We start from the raw sequence: 6,691 nt of genomic DNA, 5'->3' as shown, positions 1-6,691 counted from the left end.
AAGGGGCATGATAAAGAAGAAGAGAAGTCAAACACAAACATATCCATTGCATCAACTTCATCCACAGGTACGATTGCTCAATCATCACAAAAGCAATGTTCACTTTTTAAATCAAGAGATTTCTCATATGGCAAGGCTTGCAAGATTTCCATTGATAGAAAATGCCTTTAAGACATTGGTTCACCTCTTTTAGTATTTTTGAATTTTTTCTAACATAGGAAGATGTTAATTAGCTTCCTTGTTTGTTCAAAACCACACCTCTATAAATTCTATCAATTCTGTAAAGCTTAAATATATGAAATAATACACATAGTTGATTACCTTCTTCAATTTAAGCAGTATTCTTGCTAAAGTTCAAAGGCAACAACTAGGTTGCCAGCTGGCACTAGTCATATATATATATAAGTAATAAACATGCATGCATGCATGTATTGTGTGTGGAACAATGCCATGATATGCATATTATAATGGCCTTTTATGTTATCGTATGTTGACATTGCCTACCTAGTGTAGTCATAATTAATATATATGTATGTATGTACGGTGCCATTACAATTTATGATATGACAACTTTATGTTACTTTTATGATATGCTATGGTCTTTCAAATGAACTATTATTAAATTGTGTTATCCTATGGTCTGCAAATATTTAGAAAACCAATTTTTCTTATGCATGTAACCAGGGGTGAAGCCTTGAGGGGCAAAGATTGTTTTTTTCCAAAAACAAAAAATTACAATAAAAAATTGTAATATACAACATTAGATTGTAAGGAAAAATAAAAATAAAAATCATAAATTTTAAATTAACAAAGCCATATAGAAATACATGCAATAATTTAAAATAATTTCCAATCTTTCTTTTAATAAACATAAAAACTATATATTTTAAATTTAACACAGCCATATAGAAATACATGCAATAATTTAAAATAATTTCCAATTTTTCTTTTAAATTTTATAAACAACTTATCATTTAAATTTAACAAAGATGTATAATTTATAGTTGCTAAACCGAGATATGTACATATATAATTGATATTTTAGTAAGAAATATATTATTTTAGTATATTTTTATTTTTGGGACATTGGTTGTATTGTCCCATGCCACAATCCATTAAATCGGTCTTCCATTATCATTCACGCCATCATAGATGAAGCCCCTAACGAATAAGCAAGTAATTCATCAACACTGAGATGAAGAAACAAACACCACTCTCCAATGCTAACATTTGGTGGATATGGAACATTTCCAATGCCATCAAACTAATCATGGTGCTGCCCCTTATACTTTATAAGCTCTTTAGGCCCATTGAAAATTCGGCCAGATGTGAATAGACCGCGAGTGGCCATGCCTTGGATCTGCTAGCTTAGTTACCATATTTTTTAAGTACGTACCAAAGAAAATATCTCAATTGTTTGTTGTCTGTCAAAACTACATATTTACATATATTTATATATATATATATATATCTATATATATAGAAACTTTGTGCTAGTATCGCATATTGTGCATGAGTTAGGCACATGACATATAGCTATAAATAAGTGGAAGTGAAAGTGATTGAGCATTAATTACTATATTAATATCTTATATATATATATATTAATGTATATGCTTACAAATAAAAAACTATGGATCCAGGCCAGTAGCCAGGTGTGGTAATTAAATCATTTCAGCAAAATTTCCACACCTACCATACATCATAGTTTAAATTTACAATAAAAAAAAAATTCCATTATTTTAAATAGGTTATTATATTTATTACATGTATTTTTTATTCAATTTTTTTAAATTTAAAATGTATGGGGTTTATTTTTTTTTCCCACTTACCTTCAAATGTTGTATTCTACAATTTTTGATTGTAAATTTTTTTTTTGAAAAAAAAAATCTTGGCCTATAGGGCTCCGCACCTGGCTACATACATAGGAAGAATTAATTCTCTAAATATTTGCAGACCAAATGATAATACAATTTAATAATATTTCATTTGAAAGACTATAGCAAATCATAAAAGAGTTGACATATCATAAATTGTAATAGTAACATACATATATATTAATTATTGCTGAATCAGCTAGACAACCTCAATATATGATAAAGTTTACATAAAAGACCATGATAATATGCATATCATGGTACTTTATATTATTTGTAAACAACGATTATACATACTATGAATAAAGATATACTAAAATAATATCTTTCTTACTAAAATATCAATTATATATATACATATGTTGTTTCAGCAACTATAAATTATACATCTTTACTATTCAAAAAATAAATAAATGATCTATATGTCTTTCTTAACAAAGAACCAACTATAAAGAATGTATAGAAGATACATTTCATTTTTTGATAATTTTTTTTTTGTTTTCGTATTTAAAATTAGATACAATACTTTTTAACGTGATGGTTGCATGGTAAAATAATTTAATTACTTTGTATAAGTCTTCAAGATGGTTGCATCAACAAACTAGCTAATAAAATATGATACTAAGATTAATTAAATTGAAAAATTATATTAAAATTAGTGCTAGAGGAGCTATGGCGTACAAGTATGTGAGGTGTCATGAGTATTGTCCAAGAAAATATATTAAAATTATGAAGTGCCAAAGGAGCACTAGAGTGCATACATGTGAGGTGTGGTGAGCAGTGTCCAAGAAAATACGTTAGAATTTTCTTCCGTCTCACACTGAATTCCTTTTAATTATTTATAATATTTTTCCTTCATTTTCATATTTCAAATTTATAATTTTTAAATTATAAATATAAATGAGAAAATATGTTAGAATTTTCTTCCCTCTCACATTGTATTCCTTATAATTATTTATAATATTTTCTCCTTCATTCTCATATTTCAAATTTATAATTTTTAAATTATAAATATAAATAATTTATCAAATCAATTTTATTTAACATTTTATACTATTTTAAATAATATATATATATATATATATTATGAATAAAGATATATTAAAATGATATTTTTTTAATGAAATATCAATTACATACATACATACCGCGGTTCAGGAACTAAACATTATGTATCTCTATTATTCAACAAAAAAAATAATAATAATGATCTCTACATATCTTTGTTAAAAAAGAAAAAACGTAAAGGAGATATATATTTTTTTTGATAATTTCTTTTTGTTTTCATTCCTAAAATTAGATACAACACTTTTTCAATTGATGATTGCATGATTACATGTAAATAAAAATAAAAATAATCTATAAAAAAATAAAATGATAAGTTATTTATAAAATTTAAAAGAAAAATTGGATAATTATTTTAAATAAGTTATTATATTTATTACGTGCATTTTTTATATGGTTTTGTTAAATTTATAATATATGGCTTTTATTTTTATTTTTCACTATGATCAAATGTAGTATATTACAATTTTTTATTGTAAATTTTTTTTTTTTTTAAATCTTTGCCTGCAAGGTTCCATCCCTGGTAACATACATAAGAAAAATTGGTTCTCTAAATATTTGCAAACCAAAAGATAACAAAATTTAATTGAAAGATCATAAAACTAATAGCATATATTCATATTATCATGTGACCATACATCTAAATGCTAATTGCATGCATGCATGATTATATATATATAGACAGACATAAAAGTAAACTAATACAATATTAACTTAAATATAATATATACAAGCTAGCTAGCTTAATTATATAGTTTTTGACTATATTGTTGCATGCCACAATCTATTGAATCAATCTTCTATTATCACTCATGCCATCATAAACGAAGCCTCCTAATGAATGAACAAATGATTAATTAGCACTGAGATGAAGAAATGAACGCCGCTCTCTAGTGCTAACATTTGGTGGGTATGGAACATCTTCAGTACCACCATATTAATTATGGTGCTGCCCATTATATGTTATAAGCTGTCTGGTGCCATTGAAAATTTGGCCAGATGTGAGCAGACCGCGAGTGGCTATGCCTTGGATGTGCTAGCTTAGTTACTATATTTTTAAGTACGTACCAAGAAAATAGCTTAATCTATATGATATAGATGTAGATTAATATATATTTTGCATTGTAATGCCTTAACTTACTTACATACATAAGCGTAGCAAAATAATTAATTTATGCATTTAATTTATTTGTTTTTTTAATTTTAAACTAATGATTTTTTAATTTATTTATTTTTAATTTTAAATTAATGATTTTTTAAATTTAAATAAAGTATGAAAAGTTTAATTGCTTTAAAATTGAAAAGCATTAGGCGACGCTTTTAACATTAAAAGCATCACGTATTGTCTTAATCTTTTTAATTTTGTTTAATTTTATGTTTTACTCATATGCATATGAATGTTAAATAAATTAATTAGTAATAAGAAGAAAAATAATTAATCCATGCATTTAATTTATAAACTTTAAATTGATGATGTTTTAAATTACTATAAAATTTGATAAATTTAATTATTTCAAAATTGAAAAGTATCAAACTACACTTTTAGCATCAAAAGCATAATCCGTTCTGTTAAGTTTTAGTATTTTAATTAATTTTATGTTTTAATATTATGTATATAAAGATTAAGCATATTAAATAGCAATAAGAAGCAAAGTAATTAATCTATTCATTTAATTTATTTTTATTTCAATTTTAAATTAATTCTTCTTTAAAATAATAAAATATTGACATGATTAATTATTGTATAATTTAAAAGGATTAGGTGATATTTTTAATATCAAAAGCACAACCTATTTGTCTTAATTTTTTGAAATTTTAATTAATTATATGTTTTATTTATATGTACATAAATATTAAATATATTAATTAACAATATGAAGCAAAACAATTAATCTATTCATGTAATTTATTTGCTTTTCAATTTTAAAATTAATAATAGTTTGACAAAATTAAATATTTTATAATTTACAATTATTAGACGATGCTTTTAATATCAAAAGCACTAATGGTTTCCATCCTTGCTACGGGTGCAAACGTCTCCCCATAGTCGACTCCAGCTTGTTGTGCATAACCCTAGATCACCAACATTGCCTTGTGTTTGCAAATAATGCAATCTGGATTGTATTTAGTTCTAAAGATCCATTTGACACCAATTGCTTTCTTGTTTTTTGGTTTAGTGACTAAGGAACAAGTCTCATTCTTCTCAATCATCTCCATTTCCACATCCATTGCTTCCTTCCACTCTTTCTTCATCAAGGCCTCTTGCACACATGTAGGGTCACCAAGTGCAACATTACACCTTTCATAAATCTCAGACAAAGATCACTCCCCTCTAACACCATCGCTAACCTCCAAATCAGCTCGAATGATTTCTTGGAATAGATCATCATCCTCCTCATTGTCTTCATCATTGTTGTTTTGAACATTTTTTTCTTCATTTTCTTCTTCAAACCATGGCTCATCCTCATTCACCAATAGCTCTTCCTTACTCTAGTTCCATTTTGCATTCTCATCAATCTTCACATCTTCTATTACCACAAGCTTTTTGGTCTCTAGGTTATAGACCCTAAAACCATTGGTAACCTCACTATATCCCACCAAGACACCAACATTAGCCTTTTTGTAAAGCTTATCTCTCATGTGTGAGTGGCACACACTACCAAACACTTTAACATTCTCTAAATATGGTTTCTTTCCAAACCACAACTCATAAGGTGTCTTGCCTTCAATGGATTTGGTGAAGCATCGATTTTGAATGTAGGAACTAGTATAGATAGCCTCGGTCTAAAATTTCTTTGGCATTTTCTTTTCATATATCATACACCTAACCATCTCTATCAAAGTCCTACTCTTTCTCTCACACATATCATTTTGTTGTGGAGTGTATGGTTTGGTAAATTGATGAATTATTCCATTTTCTTTGCAAAAATCTTCAAGAGCTAGGCTATATATTCAACACCATTGTTGATCCTCAAGCACTTCAAAATGGACCTACTTTTATTTTCAACCAACTTCTTGAATTCCATAAACTTTTCTAGAACTTGTGACTTATGTGTGAGAAAATTAATCCAACACATCCTAGAGTAGTTATCGATAAAGATGAGAAAGTATTTATGACCACTCAAGGAGGACACACTCATAGGACCACACACATCTGAATGAACAAGTTCTAACTTCTCCTTGGCTCTCCATGCACCAATTTCAGGAAATGGAAACCTAGTGGACTTTCCATTTTTCACATCATCAATCAAGGGCATATCATTCACCAAAGCATTAGTATTCTTCATTGCAACATAACTAGAGTGACCAAGCCTTTTATGCCAAAGTTGAGAAATGGACTTAACTTTGCCTTTCAAAGCTGCTTCACTATCTCGTAAACTCAACCTATAGTTTTTATCTTTCAAGGCAACCTTAAAAACCTCATTTCCAAAAGCATATGATATCAAACAACCATCACAACCAAAGTTCAAAACATATCCCTTTTCAACCAATTGTGCAACACTCAACAAGTTTTGGATAAGTTTTGTACCTTTATTGGTGTTAAATGAGATGTCTCATTTTCCTTCTACATCCATGAAGCTTCCATTCCCAATCTTTACCCTTGTCTTGTAGGATCGGTCAAGCTCCACAAAGTTGGTTTCTTCAAAAGCCATGTGGTGTGAACAACCACTATGTACCAACCAACTAAAACCACTACTTGTAGCTTTAAGGCATGTAGCCAAAAATAAGGTTTTGGCCTCCTTATTTAC

The sequence above is a fragment of the Ziziphus jujuba genome, chromosome 11 (genome assembly GCF_031755915.1).
Source record: "Ziziphus jujuba cultivar Dongzao chromosome 11, ASM3175591v1".
NCBI classification, from domain to species: domain Eukaryota; kingdom Viridiplantae; phylum Streptophyta; class Magnoliopsida; order Rosales; family Rhamnaceae; genus Ziziphus; species Ziziphus jujuba.
Note: the sequence above shows the minus strand (reverse complement) of the source record.